This window comes from Bison bison, unplaced genomic scaffold (assembly GCF_000754665.1).
Source record: "Bison bison bison isolate TAMUID 2011002044 unplaced genomic scaffold, Bison_UMD1.0 scf7180017864139, whole genome shotgun sequence".
Classification (NCBI taxonomy): domain Eukaryota; kingdom Metazoa; phylum Chordata; class Mammalia; order Artiodactyla; family Bovidae; genus Bison; species Bison bison.
The window spans coordinates 9,057,880-9,081,969 of record NW_011494711.1 but is presented as its reverse complement, the minus strand read 5'-3'; the positions used below and the strand labels follow the sequence as shown (position 1 = coordinate 9,081,969).

Here is a 24,090-nt window from a genome sequence, read left to right as displayed (position 1 = left end):
TCTTCTCCCCACTACACATGATTTCTGAAACTCAGCATAGGGTGCCTCCCCAACCCTATGTGGCCAGCTTCCTGTCATTCTATCCTGCTCTGGCCTGCAGTTCTGGACTACCTTGCCACCCAGCAGCCCCCCATCACCTTCAGTTCAGTTCAGTCACTCAGTCGTGTCTGACTCTTTGCTACCCCGTGGACTGCAGCATACCAGGCCTCCTTGTCCATCACCAACTCCCAGAGTTTACTTGCACTCATGTCATTGAGCCGGTGATGCCATCCAACTATCTCATCCTCTGTCGTCCCCTTCTCCTCCTGCCTTCAATCTTTCCCAGCATCAGTGTTTTTTCAAATTAGTCAGTTCTTCACATCAGGTGGCCAAAGTATTAGAATTTCAGCTTCAGCATTAGTCCTTCCAGTGAATATTCAGGATTGATTTCCATTATGATGGACTGATTGGATCTCTTTGCAGTCCAAGGGATACTCAAGAGTCTTCTCCAACACCACAGTTCAAAAGCATCAATTCTTCAGCACTCAGCCTTCTTTATAGTCCAAATCTCACAACCATACATGACTACTGGAAAAAACATAGCTTTGACTAGATGGACCTTTGTTGGCAAAGCAATGTCTCTGCTTTTAATATGCTGTCTAGGTTGGTCACAGCTTTTCTTCCAAGGAGCAAGCATCTTTTAATTTCATGGCTGCAGTGATTTTGGAGCCCCCCAAAATAAAGTCTGTCACTGTTTCCCCTGTTTGCCCATCTATTTGCTATGAAGTGATGGGACCAGATGCCGTGATCTTAGTTTCTGAATGTTCAGGGTTTTTTTTCTTTTTTAACCATTAGGTTATGGTGATTAGTACTTGCATTTCCATAAGCATTTGTAGGGGGCACATAATAAATATATGAGAATAAACATCTTTGGAAGAATGTGTCTGTGACATATCTGGATTAGCTAGGTGGTCAAGATTGCATGTGATTTTGTTATTGTGTGCTTTTCTCTTTGTGTGTGACAATATGTGTAACCATGTGAGAGAAGGTGTCTGTGCAGAATCTACTAGGAAGAAGGAGGTGCAAGCCCCTTCTCACAAGTGGCTGCCAGAGCCACTCTCAGGAAGCTGGGGTAGACCAGGAAGGAACTGAAGCCTGTGGTTGCGTATGCACTGAGCAGAGGTGAGGGAAATGACCCCACAACCCCAGAAAGGCCAGGACAAAACAGGCTGGTGGGTGAGGGGTGCCGTCTCACCCAGGCAGAGAGTGAGCCTGGGACAGGAGCACCAGGGTGCAGTGTCCCAGTGATTTTAAGGGCTGAGCTTGCCAAATGCTTGTCCTGGAAACCAGCCGAGTGCCTCTCTGCCTCCAAAAGGAAACCTCAGCCAGCCCTGTTGGGCCAGGCTGGGGCTGAAGTTCCACCCCTTCATCTACCAGCAAATCAGGAGTTCCCTTCCTCCTGTCCATCTGATGTGAGGTCCTAAAGCCCCAAGCTGGTGGTTGGGGGACGAGTATGTGGAACAAGTGATGAGCTCCTAAGGGCATAGTCTGGAGCAGATGGCAGTGCCCCCTGTCCATTGGGGAAGGGCTGTGTGAGGCTGGCAGTCAGAGCAGACCTCAGGAGGGTGGCAGAGATGAAGTGGGGCCAGGATGTCCCCTAGGCCCAGTCCCAGGCCAGGGCTGATGGTGCTAGGCCAGGGACTGGATTAGGGGTGGCCCTGAGGCTACAGGGAGGTACTCTGGCTCCACTAGGCATAGAACTCCTCTTGCTTGTTAGGCTTCTGGTATGTGACGCTTGCCTGATTGGGCTCCTCCAATGTGTAGGTGCCCTTGTTCTTCTTCTTCATGCCACAGATGAACAGTGTGACCAGGAAGGCGGCAAAGAGGGCACTTAAAACCCCACCCATGATCACAGCTACAAGCACCTTCTTCCACTCCAGGATGCTCTTCTGGGAAAGCTGAGCCCCTGAGCTGCCTGAGTCAACAACACTGTCCAGGAGGCCAGGGCCTGGGTGGGCACCCTTGGGCAGCATCCCAGGTAGAGGTGATGGCTTGGCTGTGGCCCACCCACAGCCACCACCTCATTGGCTGTGTCTGGCTGTGTGGTCTCTTCTTCTGACAGCTCAAAGTCCCCACTGGGTCCCCCGCTCGCTGGCATTTCTGGCTTATCCCGGATGGTGGTCGGGAAGGACTCTGGAGTTGGGGTCTGAGCCACCTCCATGGGTCCATGGGCAGTGGTCCCCAGGGGCAGGGTGCTCTTCTCAGAGATGTCAGGCTTCTGGGTGGTAGCTGGTCTAGGAAGGGCCCTTAGCCTGGAGGTAGCTGTGCTGACCAGCCTGGGAGCTGGGGGCCTCTGTGTCCAAGACAGCCACTATGGTGGGAGGTGAGGGCACCGCTGGGGTGGTGGCCCGTAGGCTGTGGCCGCTGTGGTCAGTGGAAGAGGCAGAAGCCTACTTACGCCGGTGGTCCTTACGACAGTTTGTTGTGATCCACACAGTCAAAGGCTTTGGCATTGTCAATAAAGCAGAAGTAGATGTTTTTCTGGAACTCTCTTGCTTTCTCAATGATCCAACAGATGTTGGACATTTGATCTCTGGTTCCTCTGCCTTTTCTAAATCCAGCTTGAACATGTAGAAGTTCACAGTACACATACTATTGAAGCCTGGCTTGGAGAATTTTGTGCATTAGTTTGCTGGCATGTGAGATGAGTGCAATTGGTAGTTTGAGCATTCTTTGGCATTGCCTTTCTTTGGGATTTCTTTGGAAACCTGACCTTTTCTAGTCCTGTGGCCCCCTCAACTTACTGAGGATCCAACATCCTGCCCTAAGCCAGCTCCTGCATAGAAACCTACTCATCCCACTTGGATTCTCCTCATACACTGATATCCTGAAGATCTGACTTGGCTATGAAACCTTAAACAGGCTGGCCCCCATGTGAAGGACCCTTCCCTTCACTCAGACGCTATCCATTCTTGATAGCTCTCCTATGGGGATGATGTTTTCTTAGTGCTGTTCACATTCTGAGATGCTATTCCAGGCCACCTTCCCTGGGATTGCCATCTAGACTTACATAGCTCTTGATATCCCATACAAGTGCTCTTTGCTATGATGCCTTTCTTCTCACCCTGTTTGGGCTCTGATCCTCATGTGGTTGCTTGTCCTGTACCCTACAGGTTCTGATACCCAGTGCTGACTAGGACCCCCTTCTCATCTTGCATGGCTTCTGACTGACTGACTGAAAACAGTTCTCCTCCTATGTTCAGCTGTACCTAATGGCTTTTGGACCAAATGTTCAGGAAGAGAAAGGAATGAACAGGAAAGGAGAAAGGAAAAAAAAAAAAAAAAAGCCTTTGCTTTACATTGAATGCTGTCATTTTGACCACTCCCAAAAATCTCATTCAAAAGTTGCCTCTTCTTTTGAAACTTTCAGACATTTAAACTAATTCCTTAAAGCTGCTTAATCATCAAAAGCTCCCTTAGTACTAGAATTCCTCTATCAGCCCTTGAAAAATACAGCCTTTAAAAATGTGTGCATTAAAGAAGCAGATCCACTGATCATGCTACATTTTCTAATATACAAGGTGTTTCTTGAGTATGATTCTGCTTTCCTCAACTAGAAAGTAAAATCCAATGGCAGGGAATATGTCTAACTCATTTGCAATCATAGGATCTGGCGCTGGTTCCTGGCATGTGGTCGGCTCTAATATGTATTTAGTGAACGAGTTAACTGAATTAGTTTGGTGTGTTCTGTCCCAAACAATGCACAGCCATTCCAGGTACTCAATGTCCAAAGGAAAACTGCCCCAGTGATCACATGGTTGCCGCAGTCTGGGTGTCAAATGGACAACAGCAGTGAGATGAAAAGTGGAACACTTGCTTTATTCAAAGACTGTGGTTGTGACACAGTATGGACCTTTTTCATCAACAGCCTTGGGAAACTCAGATAGCCACTAAAAGTGATGAACTAAGTCATCTGACGTTTTGTATATGGAGTATAATAAAACACGTGAGTGGGAAATATAAGTCACAATAATGATCACAATAATTGTCCAAAAGGGTGACTATAAATACAATATGGGCAGTGTGAAGTCTATTCACATGTTTAAGGTGGCACCAAACTAAAACTTTCATCATTATAATTTCATAAAGGGAAAAAGAATCATCTACCAGTAGTTTAGGTTGCCATTTTTAAGCATAGTGATATAGGTACCTTGTGTTACTTAACTTTCTTTCTCTAATAGTGTTCTTTATAAGACACAAATATTTCTTGCATATATAAAAATGAACATGCTTTACTAGGTAGACCCTATCTATGTCTATCACCCCTATTGTCAAGAATAAATATGAAAATATGGTAGATTGGTACCCCAGTCAGGTTCTCCCAAAAAGTATGTGCTACGGCCAGGCTACGGCTGTAACATACACATCTCACGTTTACCTCCTGTCTCCCAGCCTCCTGTTTTTGGGCTGCAGTTTTGTGACACGGTCTATTAAACACACAGTTGAAACAATTTACTTGTTAAAATCACTCACAGCTGAACTGACTCTCAGATGACTGAAACTGTTTATGAAAGGCACTAAATGTCTTTTCTTTTTAAAGTTAGTATGTTATTTTGGAATTGTACATGACAAAAATTTCACTGTAAAATGAACATTTCCCCACATATCCAAATTGGTAATTCTTCTACCAATAAAATTTTATTTATTACTTAAATTCCAGGTATATGACAGCTTCTCATTCAAATTCAGCTTTTTTTGTTTATTGTTTCTGATTGAGTATTTATGTTAAGATGGAAAAACAATTTTTTCTAAAAAAAATACTTGATTCTGATATGTTGCTCAGTCTTATCTTTTCTTATCTGATCTTCTTGACTATAATGAGAGGTTATAACAAAAACACTAAAAAAATGTTTTTCCAAGTGTTATTTGATCTTGCACAATTTTTTTATTTTCAAAGGGAGTAAACATTTAAAGGTCTTATTTCATCCTACACCTCCCAAATTCTTGGGATGGGGTTGTCCAATTTTTCCTTACTCACCAGTGCTGCTCTCATCATTATTTATCCACCACCCTGCGGGTTTATTTGAAGTCCACACCATCTGTCTCAGACACCCACTTAATCATTCCTTTCTTCACTTGTCCCCCCTCCCACCACAATGCATATCAATTTTGGGTTCCTTAAAATCATACCACTGTAGGACTGACATTCATTTTCCTTTCTAGTCCAGAGTCCACTTAAATCATCTGGTCTTGAGATGCATTTGGCATGAACTTCTAGGTGCCTTAAATGCAGACATACCCATTCTAGCTGACTACTCATCAATAGCACAGAACACATTAATTGGTCCTCAAGTTTACATTCATTGAACAAGGTACGCTGCAGCCTTGCAAATGTATGCCTGTCCTCAGAATCTCAATCTTCTCACCATTGCCCCCTCACTTCTCTACACATATTTCCTTGTCCTCTGCCCTCTCAAGGAACACAAGTAATGAATATCAGGAAGGACACCATATGGTGTCAGAGATCCTTGTACAGATTCTGACTTTGCAATGTATACACTACTGGTAACAGATAAATGATAATAGGATAGGAAAAATAACTTTGGGAATTGCAGCAAGTCTCTAAAGCCAGCAAGTGATAGGTGATTCAAAAAAAAAAAAAGCTGCTGGAAGGATATCAGAGCTGATACTGTGACTCTAAATCTCTATCATCTACCTCCTGCCTCTATTAGAGGAAATGAGAAAGTTGAATAAGAGTCAATGAAGTAAGGGAATTCAAAGTCACTAGGTATGTGGTGGGATTTCCTACTTCTCGGTTAAGGGAGAAAGATATTTTGCACTTATCAAGCCAAATTACAGGGATACCAAGAGATTTCTTTTCAGAGGTTGTGACTGCTTTTTAGAGATCAGTACCTCACTTTTATATAGATATTTATTGACTGTGAATCTGTAACCTGAAATAATGCATGCTGAGGTTTGACAGAAAACAGCAAAATTCTGTAAAGCAATTATCCTTCAATAAAAAATAAGTTATTTTAAAAATATGAAAGTTACTTGGGGAATTGTGACTTGATTTCCTTGATGATTAGAGATATATGAGGTAGGAAGTATCCTAGAAGAGTCTGTAAAGGACTGGGTGGAAAGAAGTATCAGTGGGTGAAGAAGTTCCTTCTTGTGGTAAGGAGCCTCAGTTTCCAAGTGGACAGAGTGAAAGGTAGCTGGGTTCAAGTCCTCTCGATTAGGTTCTACTCTGTGGGGCTATCTGCTGAGGTAGGAAGCCCCAGAAGCAAGTCTTTGGGTGTTTTATTGTCTGAAGCAGAATCCTACACTGGGGAGGGAGACAGAAAGATGTCAGCTAGGAGTCCTTGGTCCATGCTGGCAACTGTTCAGTGACAAAGTTTCCAAAATGCCCCTCACTAAAAATGGAAACGTGGATGTCTACCACACTGGCAAATGTGATGACCACCTACTTTTACCCTGAAACCAAGTTACACCATTACTACTTGGAAATGTGACCTTTGTACTAGTTGAAAATACCCAGAAGATGCAGATAAAGCAATCATCCAAAACTGGGAAGAGAAATCTGGCAGCAAGGTTAGAGGAAATTATGGAAGAAAGCCATTTCCAGTAGTTTAGTCCAAACAAATGTATCTTCTCCCCTGAGTTTCCGTAATTCTAAAATGGGAATAGTGCCACTTACTTTTACAGCCTAATTGGAGAACTGGAAAGGAGGACTAAAAGCTGAGAGCTTATAAGCACTGAGTATAGTCAAATGTACCCAATAGTTTCTCAATAAATTGAAGCTAAAAATAGAGGAGGACACTTCAAATTTAAATTTAACAATGTCAGCTCTCTCTTAGCTACCACTAAATTCCAGCTACTTCAGTTTTTTCTGATCTTTTTTATAGAGCACATTATAGTATTCTGAGCATGGAACTATTTCTAATTTTCATTTTTTTTTCTTATTCTGCTCTAGGTAACTGTTCTGCTGGAAGAAAAGATGACAAAAATACCAGCTTAGCTCACTGCAGATCCATACCTCTGTCATCATGTCAGTTTCCCTCTGAAAACCTGTAACAGCTCTCTTCATGATTACAAAATCAAGGTCAAGCTTTTCCCCCATCACATCCTCTATATACCACCAGAATACATATCATTTAATTTATTAAACAGTTTGTTAGCATGCTAGGAATAACCCAAGAGAGAAAAAAGGATTGATAATTGAAGGGGTGAACAGTTGTTGGAACAATGCTCTTGAGTAAGTAAGGGGGGAGGGCATCTAGAGTGCAGTGGATGGGCTGACTGACATTAACTCACAATTTAAATTTATATTTTAAATTTATAAATTTAATTAATTTATTTATAAATACTTGCTCAACAAGTATTTATTGACTACCCACCATACAGCAAAATCTCTTCTCAGAACCGGGGATAAAGCTGTGAATAAAATATAAAAAGATCTCTGCACTCAATGAACTTATCCTCCAGTGTTTGAAGCAAATAATAAAGAAACATGCTCTATATTAAGTAGCCAGTAGTATATAAAAAAAATAAAGCAGAGAAAGAAGATAGATGGTGTCATAGGTGTATAATTTTATATAATGTGGCCAGGGAAGATTCCAGAGAGAAAGTGACATTTGAGTAAAGACCTGAAGGTAAGGAAACAAACCATAAGCATATTCAGGGAACAAACATTTCAGACAGAGGGAATACAAAGTTCTAAAGCCCTGCAGTCGGAGTATTAGTCATGTGTTCCAGTGTTCACGGTACCTGCAACTGAGAAGGTACATAAATACTAACACAGGATGTGGGAGAAGTAATGGGAAGCTAGATCACGGAGCTTGATAGGACATTGAAAGGATTTTGTTTTTTTCACTGAAGGAGATGCAAGGCATTGAAGAGATTTAAACAAAGTAGCAGCAAAAAGTAGCTTAAATTTTAATAGGATCACTTTGAGCATTATATTTAATTAGAGACTATAGGGTAAACCAAAGGAAATGCAAAAAGCAAAACAAACAAAAAACACTTAGTAGATTATTAAAATAATTCAGGTGAAAATATTGGTAACTTTGACTAAGATGGCAGTAATGTAAATGATGAGAAGAGCTAACGCTTGGAAACTGCTGATGTGTCAGACATGGGTTGCAAGAAAGGGAGCTCAAACGAGACTCCAAGGTTTAACATCATTTCCTAAGATGATAGACTTCATGAAAGGAGGCGGCTTTTTGGCAATTATCAGGTGCTGAGTTTGGGACATGTTTGGTTTTAGATGAGTGTTACATATTCGACTGAAGATATCACTATTAGATGTTCAGTTCTGGATGTCAGAGGAGAAGTCTAGATTGGAGGGTGAGAGGATATTTAATATGAAGACACTAAGGAAACTGCCAGGGGAGTGAGTGAGAGAAAATAGGCCATCTCCAAGGACATGTCTTCAGGACATTCCTACGTGTAGAGTTTAGGGAGGAAAAAACAAGCACTAGTAAATAACATAGAGAAAGACTAACCACAGAGGTAAGAGAAAATTAGGACAGCATAATGTCTTAAAAGGGCTTCGCTGGTGGCTCAGATGGTAAAGAATCTGCCTGTAATGTGGGAGACCTGGGTTCGACTCTGGCAAGAACAGTAGTGCTGCTATTATGAAGAATAAAGTTAACTCAAGTGGGTTTAGGACAAAATGGAGATGGGGAGAGGTTTAAGACAGTGAGCATAGACAATTCTTTCAAGACATAGACAATCCCTTCAACAAGAAGGGAAGTGGACATATCTACAAGGAGAAGTGTTGTCTCAAGAAGTATTTTGTTTATATGTTTTGTTTTTAAGGAAGAATAAACAGTTTGTTCGCATGCTAGGAATAACCCAAGAGAGAAAAAAGGATTGATGACTGAAGGGGTGAACAGAGTTGTTGGAACAATGCACTTGAGTAAGTAAGAGGGGAGGGCACCTAGAGTGCAGTGGATGGGCTGACTGTCATTAACTCACAATAACAGGAGAGAAGACAGAGAACAGGGCTGCGAATGCAAGTAAGGGAGTGGATGCTATGGGGGCACTAGAGGAGACTTTCTTCTATTTCCTTCTGTTTTCTCAACTAAAAAGACAGTGATATCATAAGTTGATAGTGAGGATTGAAGAAGAGTTACTGAAGGTATGAAAGAAGTGCTGAAATAATGAAATAATAAATCACAAAGTGGAAGAGAAAATAGACATGGGAAGTTTTGTATAATTGATGGACATCATTAGGGGCCTCCTTAAGTGTAGTCAGCATGATTATCTGTGTAATCCTTAGAGGATCTCACTATTGTATTAGATCATTTGCTTCAGCACATATTATAGTCATTCTATTTTGTCCATCTCCTCTTCCTCCCTTGGAGTTTTTCTGTTTTCCTTCATTATCTATATGAAATTATCTGTACATATCTGTACATAATTATTCAAGGGCTAACCCATGGCTCATGTTTTCTGTGAAGCTTTTTGTCAGGTACCTATCATGTCTTTTCCATGTGACATTCACGGATGTTCTCTGGTGGTTGAGAACACATAATAGTAGTTCTACTGCCTCAATTCAGATGTCAGCTGCATGACCTTGGAGAAGTTCCTTCACCTCTTGGGTATGTTTCTAAATCCAGAAGACAAACACGATAAAACATACAATATATTTCATGGAACTTTTACTGAGAATTCTATGAGAGAATGCAGTTAAACTACTTAATATAATGTTTGCAAGGTAATAAAAATTAAATATTGACTACTAACTACATTCACTATTATTACAGAATTTATTAATTCATGTATATTAATTAATTCATGGACGAAAATATCTTTCCCTAACCAATATGTTAATAAGCTCATAAGGGTAGAGATGGAGAGCTATATTTGCTTATATAATTTCTCACAAAATACTGATCAGAAAGGAGGTTCTGGATAGGTGTTTATGAAGCTGAATTTTACTTACTAACTTATATTGCAAATTTTAACTTTATCTTACTTAGTACAATGATAAAATAATTACTTTATACTGGATTCTTCCATTTGAATTTCTTAGAGTACAATCTTAGAAAGTAATCTCATTAAGCAGAATCAAATAACTTCCTATGACATTTTAGTGACAATGACTCTGTTTATACTTTTTTACTACCAAGAAAGAAAAAGACAAAAAAGGAAAATGCCTTTCCTCAAGGGAAAAATAGAGCAAGAGGCATTAAATGCAATAAATAAAGGTATATGGGAAATGTATTTGTACACATATCTTTCCTTATCTTAAAATTATAATCATTACATATGTTCCATATAGTTCAACTTGAACTTGGAGTGTACATAATGAAATCTATTTTTGAGACTGTTTTCAATATGTTTTAATACAACAAAGTTATATAGAAATTAAGATATTAAGCATTTAAATTCAAAGACCAAACACAAACTGTCTTATTTGTATGGCAACTGTCATGCAGAAAATGGATTTATTTCTATAGGAGACTTTTCAAGGTCATGAAAATATCAACTACAATTTATTATGTGGATTTTAGACCTGTTAACATCTCCATGTCAATGAAACTCTCTCACTTTCATGGTTAAATTATATTAACTATGAAATCAAATTCTTCCTCAGCAAAATCACATTGTAAGTTGGCATTAGAACAATTTAGCCTCCTTTCAAGGCACTAATATATGTACAGAAAATATCTGTCCATGGAAAAATAGGAATATTTTAAAATATAAGTCATTATTCATTTTGCATAGGATTTTTCTAGCAATAGCAGAACTAAACTACATACTTTCTTTTTTTTTTTTTGTACTTCCTTAAGTTGAATCAATATGCAAGTGTTTCTTAAGAAACTATCTTTTCTTTTTAAATCACATTCTTTTCATGTAGTAAGAAAAAACTACACATTTTAATGAGAAATGCTAAGTCACTTCAGTCATGTCTGACTCCGTGCAACCCCACAGACAGCAGCCCACCAGGCTCCCCCATCCCTGGGATTCTCCAGGCAAGAACACTGGAGTGGGTTGCCATTTCCTTCTCCAATGCATGAAAGTGAAAAATGAAAGTGAAGTCGCTCAGTCGTGTCCGACTCTTAGCGATCCCATGGACTGCACACCTAAACAGGCTCCTCCGTCCATGGGATTCTCCAGGCAAGAGCACTGGAGTGGGGTGCCATCGCCCTCTATTGACTTGCAATTTTAGAAATATTAGAATCTAAAAATTTTCTTAATTTATATTTTACTCAATTTTGCTAACATTGTACAGATAAAATGTAGCAATGATTTCACAAAGAATATAATATAAATATAATATAATATAAATATTATAAATATATTATGAATATAAATATATATATAATATAAATATAAAGTGAGAATACTAATTGGACTTCTAATCTTAGTTACATATCTTTTCCTTTTAATTTAAGAATTAGTACAGATTTCAGATGCTGGCAGAAACTGCCTCTAAAGGTAAGTTTCTGCAACACCTGGTTTTATATAATATGTACGTGTTAATTTCACTACCTATATTAAAAGTGTTATGTATGCCTCCATATGTGTGAAAGAGTGTATGTGTGTATGGGATTATGTGTGTGTATGAAATCAGCTATACCATCCATCTCCTGGTCACTAAGATTTGAAACAATAGAGTCATCCTTGGCTTCTGTTTTCTTTTGCCTTATATTCAGTCAGTCACCAGTTTGGAAATATCACTTCAGAATATACTTGGGATCATCTCTACTTATAGTTTCTGTCCCTCCTCCTTATCTACTTCAGGTTTAAAATACATCCACACACATAGACTAAAACTTTAATTACATGTTCATGTCTCCTGAAGCTATCCTGAATTTGGTCTTCATCATTAATATTTCTAAGATAACTGCTATCATCAATGTCCTATCTCATCATATCTATGTGAATATAATAGCCAACAAGGAATTCTTTGCTAAATTCAAGCTTCTCCTATCTATAAAGTCTGCTATATAAAACTTCAGATATGCCTCTTCCTAAAGTATTGTTTTATTCATGGCATATTTCTTTTCCAGCACCTCCAAATTGCCTACTATGACATGTCTAAAAAGCAGAGGTTATATTTTTAAGATTCTTTGTCATCTCCTCTAGGCCTATAATGCAGAATGGCTGGTTACAACTTCCATTCTAGTTTTACAAAGCCTAACAAAGCCTCGTACAGTTTCAGTCTAGACTATATCACCTTCTTCCATTTAATTATCCAAAATTTCTGCATTTAAAAAATTTCTTTCCTCATTTCCTTTTAAAATTTTAGTTTTTTCAAAACAAAAACTATCTCATTTTATTGATATGAGCTTTAATTTATAATGAAGTTTAAAAAATACACATTCTGCCCCAAATCATGGAAAATCCATATGTAGAAAATTATATAAATATATGTATGCGTGTATATATACACACACATAAGAAAACATCAACAGCCATGAAATAGGTAAGTATAAAAACCCTTTTAGTACTAAATTACATGAAAAATATGTAAATAAAAATACAATTACTATGCTAGATTTATAATATAATAATTAATTTCTCTGCTTTCTCAGTCAGAATTTATAAAACAAAAGGAAAAACTGTATTTGGCCAGATTAAATATATAAACTCTTAAGAGTAAAAATGACATAATATCCAGATATAAAGCTAAGCTTGCTTATAATCTTTATTTTTAATAAGTAGTTTCACATCTTTGTTCTTATCAGAACTGGCTTTATCCTCAATATGCTTTTCTTCCTTCCCAGAAAGTTATCTACTTTCTATCTGATGCAGTTCCACACACACATACTCTGTACAGCCTGAATCCAAATACACCCTCTTACAAAGCTTTCCTTTACCTCACCTCCACACAATCATTCTTTAAAACTCATAATTCCATGAATTGGGTTGGCTAAAAAGTTCATTTGGGTATTTTATGGAAAATCCAAATGAAATTTTTGGCCAACCCAATACTGCCCTTTTAGCACATTTTCTAGCATGTATGTATAACATTATCTAATGGAGAACTGTATCATTTCATTTTCATGGTCACACAATTAGATCTTTATAAGTGCAAATATATAAAATAATTTTACTAATTTGATGTATACAAAGATGAGGCTGTGAATGAAAGCTGAAAATTCTAACTGCAAATTCTGGGAAGAAAGCATCTGTCTTTAAAAAAAATGTTCAAGAGTTGGAAGTCTTACACTTCTGGATTTCAAAACTTATTACAAAGCTACTAATCAAAAAAATCTAGCACTGGCATAACAACAGACACATAGCCCAAGAGAACATAAAAAGAGGGCCCAGAAGTAACACCTTACAGATAGAGTCAAATGGTTTTTGATAAGAGTGCCAAAACTACACAATGGGGACAGAACTCTTCAAGAACTCTCAGTAAAACTGTATATATACATGCTGAAAAAATGAAGTTGGACCCTTACCTTATATCACATACAAAAACTTAACTCAAGTAGATCAAAGACCTAATCATAGGATCTAAAATTCTTTGAACAAAGCATAGTGGAAAAGATTCATGACCTTAGATTTGGCAATATTTTTTATATATGACCTCAAAGGTACAGACAAAATATAAAAATAAACTGGACTATTTAAAAATAACTTCTGTTTTTAATCAGATGATAAAATCAACAGAGTGAAGAACTATAGATGGGGAAAATATGAACAAATTATATATCTGATAAAGGGTTAATATCCAAAATATATAAAGAATTCATAGAACTCAAGGACAACAACAACAAAATCTCAATTAAAATATGGAGAAAGAACTTGAATAGACATGTCTCTAAAGAAGATACACAATGGGCCAAAGAACTAAATAGACATTTCTCCAAAGAAGACATACAGATGGCTAACAAACACACGAAAAGATGCTCAACATCACTCATTATCAGAGAAATGCAAATCAAAACCACTATGAGGTACTATTTCACGCCAGTCAGAATGGCTGCGATCCAAAAGTCTACAAGCAATAAATGCTGGAGAGGGTGTGGAGAAAAGGGAACTCTCTTCCACTATTGGTGGGAATGCAAACTAGTACAGCCACTATGGAGAACAGTGTGGAGATTCCTTAAAAAACTGGAAATAGAACTGCCTTATGATCCAGCAATCCCACTGCTGTGCATACACACTGAGGAAACCAGAAGGGAAAGAGACACGTGTACCCCAATGTTCATTGCAGCACTGTTTATAATAGCCAGGACATGGAAGCAACCTAGATGCCCATCAGCAGATGAATGGATAAGAAAGCTGTGGTACATACACACAATGGAGTATTACTCAGCCATTAAAAAGAATATATTTGAATCAGTTCTAATGAGATGGATGAAACTGGAACCTATTATACAGAGTGAAGTAAGCCAGAAAGAAAAACACCAATACAGTATACTAACGCATATATATGGAATTTAGAAAGATGGAAACAATAACCCTGTGTACGAGACAGCAAAAGAGACACTGATGTATAGATCAGTCTTATGGACTCTGTGGGAGAGGGAGAGGGTGGGGCGATTTGGGAGAATGGCATTGAAACATGTATAATATCATGTATGAAACGAGTCGCCAGTCCAGGTTTGATGCACGATACTGGATGCTTGGGGCTGGTGCACTGGGATGACCCAGAGGGATGGTATGGGGAGGGAGGAGGGAGGAGGGTTCAGGATGGGGAACACAGGTATACCTGTGGGGGATTCATTTCGATATTTGGCAAAACTAATACAATATTGTAAAGTTTAAAAATAAAATAAAATTTTAAAAAAAAAGAAGATACACAAATGGCCAAAAACCACATAAGAAGTTAAACATTGCTAATCACACGAATCAAATCTACAACAAGATACCATTTCACACCTATTAGCATAGTTACTATATATATATACACACACATATATATACATATATACATATATATATATATATATATTTAATGTTGGCAAATATGTGGAGAAAGTGGAACCCTTGTGCACTGGGATGTCACATGTTACAGTCCCAAGGTTCTGATCAAGATAATGGAGTAAGATGACATGAAGTTCATCTCCCACTTTGAATATATCAAAAATACATTTACATGTGGAACAGTTTTCACTGAAAACTAACTGAAGACTGCCAGATGGACTCCTGTACAATGAAGGTTTTAAGAAAGATGAAGGGAATAAAAGCAATCAGTTTGGGAACTGTGCCCCTGGAACAGGATTCAGAGGAAAACAGAGATTACAAGAGAGTGGGGACAGCCACCCTGAGGAGCGAGCAGTTCAAACCACATCCTGGACACCCCAGTCCTGGGGTCCAATGTGGAAGAGACAAGCCTCCTTGGCTGATTGGAGGACTTGGGACTAACAGAAGGACTGTGGGGATCCCAGACCCTACTCATAGGGAGTACACACATTGATTTACCCCGGAGGCAGGGAGGAGAGAGATCTTCTCTAAAAGCTGTTGAGTTTCTTGAGACTTCCCCACAGCACACTTCAGCCCAAGATGGACAAAAGTTTTGGCCCCACTCCACATCACAGAGCAGGACTGGATCTGGGGCAGCCATGAAGAGGGAGAAGATTTGACTGTGGAACACAGATGTGACTCGGTCCCAGGGCTTAGCATTAATGGGGAGGCGTACCATTGCTGTTGAAGATTACTCAAACAGTGCAATAAAAGCAGCCCAGATCTCTGATGGCAGCCACTAAACTGCAGATCGCCCCATGCACATTGAGAGTCCACAAGGCCCCACTCACCCTGCAGAACAGTTCTATAAAAGGGTGGCAGCAGTGGAGGCTGAGAGCAGGTGTAAAGGACAAGAGGAACTTGGATCCAAGGCTGCATCTGAGCAGAGCCATGGTCACCTGTACAAGTAGTGAAGCAGAACTTTATCTGCAGCCAAACCAAGCTCAGCGTCTACATGAGTTCTACTTGTTTATGTACCCTTACTCTCTGAGGCAAGGAACCAGTACAGGGAAAGGGGAAAATACATACTTAAAGGAGACTCATCCCTCAGGGGTTCTGCTCTAGCAACTTGAGATCAGACCTCACCCTTTATAGAGTGGTGATGGCCACTGAGCAAAGAAGTCCCAGCTCACACCCAGTGCCAGCTCTAGCCCACCTATCTCCACGCCCACATCAAATCCAGCTCTCATATCAGAGGCATTTGGCATATGCAGATTGCATAGGGATGCTCTCACACAAGAGCTCACCATCAAGATCACAATTACTAAATGTTTAACCTAAGTTTAAAGAGGCAGGGAAAGTTAAGCAAAATGAAAAGGTAAAGGAACTACTGTCAATTGAAAAAATAAGAGAAAACCTTTGAAAAAATAATTAAACATAAATAATTTACCAGATGAAAATTCAAAACATTGCTAATAATAATGTTATAAGATTAGGAGGAAAATGATGCATACAGTGAGCACTTTTACAAGGAACTAGAAGGAATGAATAGCAGACTAAGTGATACAGAAGACCACATAAGTGATATTGGAGTCAAAAATATAGAATTAACTTAATCAGAACAGCCAAAAGAAAAATAGATTTATAAAAATTGAAAACAACTTAAGAGATCTCTAAGAAGTTGAAAACAATTTCAGATCAGATCAGTCGCTCAGTCGTGTCTGACTCTTTGCGACCCCATGAATCACAGCATGCCAGGCCTCCCTGTCCATCACCAACTCCCGGAGTTCACTGAGACTCGCATCCATCGAGTCAGTGATGCCATCCAGCCATCTCATTCTCTGTTGTCCCCTTCTCCTCCTGCCCCCCAATCCCTCCCAGCATCAGTCTTTTCCAGTGAGTCAGCTCTTCGCATGAGGTAGCCAAAGAACTGGAGTTTCAGCTTTAGCATCATTCCTTCCAAAGAAATCCCAGGGCTGATCTCCTTCAGAATGGACTAGTTGGATCTCCTCGCGAAAACAATTTAGAAGATCTCAAATATTAAGTGTAGCAACATTCACATTACAAGGGTTCCAGAAGAGAGACAAAGAAATGGATCAAAAATGTACTTGAGGAAACTATGGCTGAAAATGTCAAACCTGAAGAAAAAAAGGGGAAAGAAAAAAGAAAAAAACATATCCAGATACAGAAAACACAGAGGGCTCCAAACAAGATGAACCCAAACACACACCAAGATACACCATAATTAAAATGGCAAAAGTTAGAGAGAGAATTCTAAAGGCAGCAAGAAAAAAGCAAAGGATTATATACATGGGAACCTCCCTAAGGCTGTTGCCTGATTTCTCTGCAAAATCTTTGCAGGACAGATGGCAGTAGCCTAATGTACTCAAAATGCTGAAAGGGAAAAACCTGTGGCATAGAATATTCTACCAAGCAAGATTAAATGCCTACCAGTTTGAAACAAGTAGATATAGCTATGAGTCAACAAATATGAACCCCATGGTAATCATAAATTGAAAATCTATAATAGACACACAGAAACTGAAAAGAAAGGAACACAAGCATGCTATCAAAGAAAATCAAACCACAAAAGAAGAATAAATGAACAGAAAAGTACATAAACAACTGGAAAAATTTATAAAATGGCAATAAGTACATACCTATCAATTAATATTTTGAATGCCAATGGGCTAAATTCTTCAATCAAAAGACATAGGGTAAATGTAGTTGACTGGATAAAAGAAAATATGATCTTTTTATATGCTGCCTACAAAAGATTCACTTTGGAGCTAAAGACAGACTGAAAGTGAGAGGATGGAAAAATATCTGATGCAAATGGAAACAACAGGAAAGCAAGGGTAGCAATCCTCATTTTCAGACAAGATATTAGTAGACTTTAAAACAAAGACTATAAGAAAAGACAGAGAAGGGTATTTTATAATGATACAGGAATCAATACAAGAAGAGGCTATTACATTGGTTAATACATAATATTGGAGCACTAAATATATAAAGCAAATAGTGGGAATAAAAGGAAAAAATGAAAATACTAAAATAACAGTAGGGGACTTTAACACTCCATGTACATCAATGAAGAGATCATTCAGACAGAAAATCAATAAGGCAACAATAGCTTTAAGTGACACAATAAAATTTTTGGATTTAATAGATATCCACAGAAATTACATTCAAAAACAGAATATACATTCTTTTTAAGTACATGTGGAACATTCTCCACAATATATCATATGTTAGCCACAAAACAAGTCCCAACAAATTTAAGAGAAAAGAAACTATATGAAGCATTTTTCTAATTACAATAATATGAAACTAAAAACCAATTACAAAAATAAAAATGGTCAAGAACAAACATGCAGGGATTAACAACATAATGAAGTCTATTTATGACAAATTCTACTAATACCATACTCAAAGAATAAAAGTTGAAAACTTTTAGACTTAATAAATGAATTCAGCAAAGTTTTATGATACAAGATTAATATATAGAATTTCTGTTCTTTTTCTGTGTATTTATAATAAACTATCATTAAGAGAAAGCAAAAAGATATCTCATATAAAATCACATTTAAAAATACATGTATACCTGTGGCAGACTCATTTTGATATTTGTTAAAACCAATACAATATTGTAAAGTTTAAAAATAAAATAAAATTAAAAAAAAATACTTATGAATAAACTTAACCAAGGAGGTGAAAGACCTATATTCTGAAAACACATACAGTTTTGAAATTGAATATAAAAATACAGAAAAACGGGAAGATGTCTCGTGCTACTATTAAAAATGGCCATAGTACACAAAGTAATCTATAACAATCCTTATCAAAATATCCATGAAATTTTTCACAGAACTGGAACAAATAATCCTAAAATTCACATGTAATTGTAAAAGATTCCAAACTGCTAAAACAATCTTGAGAAAAAAGAACAAAGCTGGAGATATCATACTCCCTGACTTCAGTCTATACAAAAGCTACAGGATTCAAAATGGCATAGTACTGGCATAAAAACAGACATATAGATCAATGGAACCAAAAAGAGATCCCAGAAATAGACTCCCATACATATGGGCAATTAATCTGACAAAGGAGTCCAAAATACATTGATACAATGGAGAAAAGACAGTTTCTTCAATAAATAGTGCTGGGAAAACTAGACAGCTACATATAAAACAATGAGATCAGAACATTTACTCATACCATATACAAAAATAAGCTAAAAATAGATTAAAGACCTAAATATGAGACCTGAAACCATAAAACTCCTAGAAGATAATGCAGAACATCTTTTGAAATAAATCACACCATTTTCTCCTAAGCAAAGGAGACAAAACAAAAATAAACAAATGGGACCAAACTAAACTTCAAAACTTTTGCACAGCATAGAGAACTGTTAACAAAATGAACAGACAACCTACTGAATGGGAGAAAATACATGAAATGCTAATATCCAAAAGATAGAAACAGCTCATAGGACTCAAAATCAAGAAATAAACAACCCAATCAAAAACGGGCAGAAGACCTGAACAGATGGTTTTCCAAAGAAGACATACAGATGACTAACAGCACATGAAAAATATGTTCGACATCACTAACCATTAGTGAAATGCTAATTGAAACAAGAATAAGGTATTGTCTCACACCTGTCAGAGTGACCATCATCAAAAAATCTACAAATAACAAATGCTGAAGAGGATGCGGAGTAAAGGAAACCCTTTAACCTTTTCGGTGGAAATATAAATTTGTGCAGCTACTATGAAAAACAATATGGAGGTTCCTCAGAAAATGAAAAATAGAACTATCAAAATTCTACTCTTGGATATATAGCTTGAAAAAGGTAAAACATAAATTTGAAAAGATATATGTATCCCAATGTTCATAGCAGTACTATTCACAACAGACAGAATATAGGAAAAAATAATATATTCTATATATATGTATATAAATATACACATGAAATTCTGCCATTTACAGCAACATGAATGGACCTAGAGAATATTATGCTTAGTGAAAAATTCACAGAAACACAAATACTGTATGATATCACTTACAGTGAAAGTGAAAGTCGCTCAGTAGTGTCCGACTCTTTGCGACCCCATGGACTATATAGTCCATGGAATTCTCTAGGCCAGAATCCTGGAATGGGTAGCCTTTCCCTTCTCCAGGGGATCTTCCCAACCCAGGGATCGAATCCAGGTCTCCCGCATTGCAGGTGGATTCCTTACCAGCTGAGCCACAAGGGAAGCCCTGCTAATAATAGAAATGAATGTATATAGAAAATAGAAATAGACTAGAAACCCAAACTAGTTGTTACTAGTGAGGAGAAGGGAGAGAGAAGGGGCCCATTAGAGGTATGAGATAGAGAGAACTACTGTGTATAAAACACATAAGCAGCAAGTCTATACTATATAGCATGGGGAATTATGGTCATTATCTTGTAATAATTTTCAATGGAACATAACCTATAATAATACTGAATCACTATGCTGTGTAACAGAAACTAATATGATATTGTATACTATGTTTCAATAAAAAAACAAATAAATAAAAATAATAAAACAACTACCAAACCCTGGGAGAAAACCAGGGATCTTTAGGTCTTTGGACTAAGGCTTTCACAACCAAGCTAGCTCAGCTACTTCTGGAGAACTTTTTCCACATCCCTATAATGAGATATTTGCTTCACTGTAACAAAAAATTCAGTATATAGGTCCAATTGGAGGTAGGAGTTAAATAAATATTACAGAGGTGATGAGACAAGGTTGGCCTCTGTTTCTAAGCTAGAAGTGATCAATAATTTTACTTTCCTCACTTGTCTTTTGATTTTTAACTGCCTTGCAATTTGTTTTTCTCATTTAAAAATAAGTCATGGACTTTTTTCATGTCAACAAAATTTAATAAAAACAAGACAAAATGGTACAACTTCTATAGGAAACAGTGTGGTGCATCCTCAAAACACAGAATTGGAATATGAACCAGCATTTCTATTCAGAGTACATTCAAAAGAATTGAAAACAGTATTTGAAAGAGATATTTGCACAGCTGGCTATCCTCATAGTAGGATAATTCACAGTAGCCAAAAGGCAGAAGCAAACCAAGTGTCCTCGACAGATTATCGGATAAACAAAGGTGGTATATACATATAGTGGAATATTATTTACCTTAAAAAAAGTTAGGAATTTCTGACATATGCTGCTATATGGTGGAGAAGGCAATGGCAACCCATTCTAGTACTCTTGCCTGGAAACTCCCGTGGATGGAGGAGCCTGGTAGGCTGCAGTCCATGGGGTCGCTAAGAGTCAGACATGGACACGGCTGAGCGACTTCACTTTCACTTTTCACTTTCATGCATTGGAGAAGGAAATGGCAACCCACTCCAGTGTTCTTGCCTGGAGAATCCCAGGGATGGGGGAGCCTGGTGGGCTGCCGTCTATGGGGTTGCACAGGGTCGGACACGATTGAAGTGACTTAGCAGTAGCAGCAGCAGCTGCTATATGGATGAACCTTGAGGACATTATGCTAAGTCAGTCAGTCAAAGGATAAATGATGTATGATTTCAACTATATATAAAGCGTACCCAAATTCAGAGAGACAAAGATTAGAATGGCAATTGTCAGTGTCCAGGGATAGTGGAGAATATGGAGCTGTTTAATGCGTACAGAGCTTCAATTCTGCATGACAAAAAGAATTCTGGAGATTGGCCTCACAACAGTGTGAATATATTTGTAGGCTAGTGAAAAATTTTGGATCATTCCTCTTGGGTTAATAAACCAGGACTGCAAATTAAACTGACAAAAGAATAACTTGGGAAAAGGCATCTAAGTTTTATTTTGACGTTAATGTTTTAGTTTTTATGTATATGGAGGTCTTTTAGAAATAAAAGAAGACCACTGAAAAGAAGTGGTTAGATTCAAAGACTTAAGATGTCATTTTAACAAAGGGAAAAAAGACAAAGGAAAAAGTATTTGAGCTTGAAGGGATGATAAAAGGTGGGAAGACAAATATATGGGGGGAACTAATGGAAGATGAGGGTTATTTAATAAGGTTGAGTTTAGGCAGAGTCATCTCAGTGCCATCTCCATCATGAGTGATAAAAGCTGGTGTTCCCTTTCTTGCTCAAGAGACAGGGCACCACAGGGTCAAAAGGGAAACCTGCCTTTCTTTGGGGCAGATGAGGGAGAGAAGAGAGCTTTTCCTGTGTCTCTTTTCCCTCAATTGCCTTTAGCTCAAAATAATCTTCATGCCAAAGTGGTATATTTAAATATGGCACATCTGACTGCCTTCATAATTAATACTATTGAACTATACATTTAAAAACAGTTAAGATGGTCAACTTTATGTTTTATATATTTTACTATAATTTTTAAAGATTCAGAGTGTGTTAGAAAATTAAATAAGGAAACTGTTAAGGGGTAGTTCAGGTGTAAATGGAATTATGCAGCATGCTTTTTGCCTACAGTAGTATACAAATCTGTCCCTGAAAACATACCTAGATATGTTTTACTCAATTTTCTTACTTGAAAGAAAAGTTATTTCTTACTGGAAAGGAAAGTAACAGTACTGGTTATCTCTAACTTCTTCTAATATACAAATATATGTACACATATTTACATGCATATACAAACACACAGAGTGCTTACACACTACTTCTAATTGGGGAAGTGAAATTAATTCTACACATGAACACATTACATAAATCAAAGTATTAGAGAAATTATTATTATTATCTTCACAGGCAAAAATTTTGCCAGCATATGAAAGTTGCAGCAATTCTCAAATTGAAAAGATATGGAACAGAGATCAGAAATCCAATTAATATTCTCATTTCTATGTCTACTTGTGCAATCAATGCTACATTTATTGTATTTTAATTCATGGGAAAGGCAATCCATATAAATGGACAGGTACACTTATGAGATTGACCACATTAAAAATATATATACTATGGTTTACTTCTGTGTGATAAAGTAAATAAAGTCTTTGTCCTTTGAGAGCATCTTATTCAAAATTTGTATGCTACAGCATCTTTGCACTAATAATGCAAGTGTGCTAGACTCTTTTTCTGTTTATCAGCTTGCAAGTACGCATACATAAGAAGCAGCTATTCGGTCTGAGATATAAATAGCTGAAATAAATTTCCTATTTTCTCATTTTTCCCCTGATGAAATATATTTAAATGCCAGCTGCATTATAACCTTCAAATAACTCAATATCAGAACTTAAAGTGCTATTAAACGTCTGAATACAAGTAAATGCTAAAGAACCTTAACATTTTGTTTTAATTGCCTACAGCTATTTTATAAATATTCACCCAATAATTACTGTTAATTTCTTATTCAAAAAGAGTGGCAGAGTAAAGAGAGAAGCCAGGAGCTTAAAAAGTTTCCTTGCTTAGTCAAAAAAAAAAAGGCTAGGGTATGAAAGAATTCTACAGAATGATAATGAGTATAAAAATTACACTAGGAACTCAGCACGATTTTATCCTTCATCATTTTTGATGTGTCCATACAATATTATAATTTATTGTTTATGTAAATATATTCTTTTTACTTCTTACAGTTAGTGATATTATATCCATTTTCTTGTTCTCAGGGCTAAGCCTATATTAGCTAAATGACAGGGATTGGTGGGTTAATTACTTGATTACTTGAGCCTCTTGAAAAGGTGAAAGACGACAGTGAAAAAGCTGGCTGGATTAAAATTCAACATTGAAGAAACGAAGATCATGATATGTGGGCCCATTCAGTTCAGTTCAGCTGCTCAGTCGTGTCCGACTCTTTGCAACCCCATGAACTGAAGCACGCCAGGCCTCCATGTCCATCACCAACTCCCGGAGTTCACTCAAACTGATGTCCATCGAGTTGGTGATGCCATCCAGCCATCTCATCCTCTGCTGTCCCCTTCTCCTCCTGCGCCCAATCCCTCCCAGCATCAGGGTCTTTTCCAATGAGTCAACTCTTCACACGAGGTGGCCACAGTATTGCAGTTTCAGCTTTAGCATCAGTCCCTCTAATGAACACCCAGGATTGATCTCCTTTAGGATGGACTGGTTGAACCTCCTTGCACCAAGGGACTCTCAAGAGTCTTCTCCAACACCACAGTTCAAAAGCATCAGTTCTTCGGCACTCAACTTTCTTCACAGTCCAACTCTCACGTCCATACATGACCACTGGAAAAACCATAGCCTTGACTAGATGGAGCTTTGTTGGCAAAGTAATA

General features: G+C 37.8%; 1 protein-coding gene and 1 pseudogene across 1 annotated transcript in view; both read right to left on the bottom strand.

Moving 5' to 3' along the window:
* GALNT13 (polypeptide N-acetylgalactosaminyltransferase 13) overlaps window positions 1-24,090 on the bottom strand; it is a 628,841-nt gene that overhangs the window by 346,217 nt on the left and 258,534 nt on the right. The gene's annotated exons all lie outside the window — the stretch shown is intronic.
* Window positions 1,728-2,458, bottom strand: LOC104988633 (annotated as a pseudogene).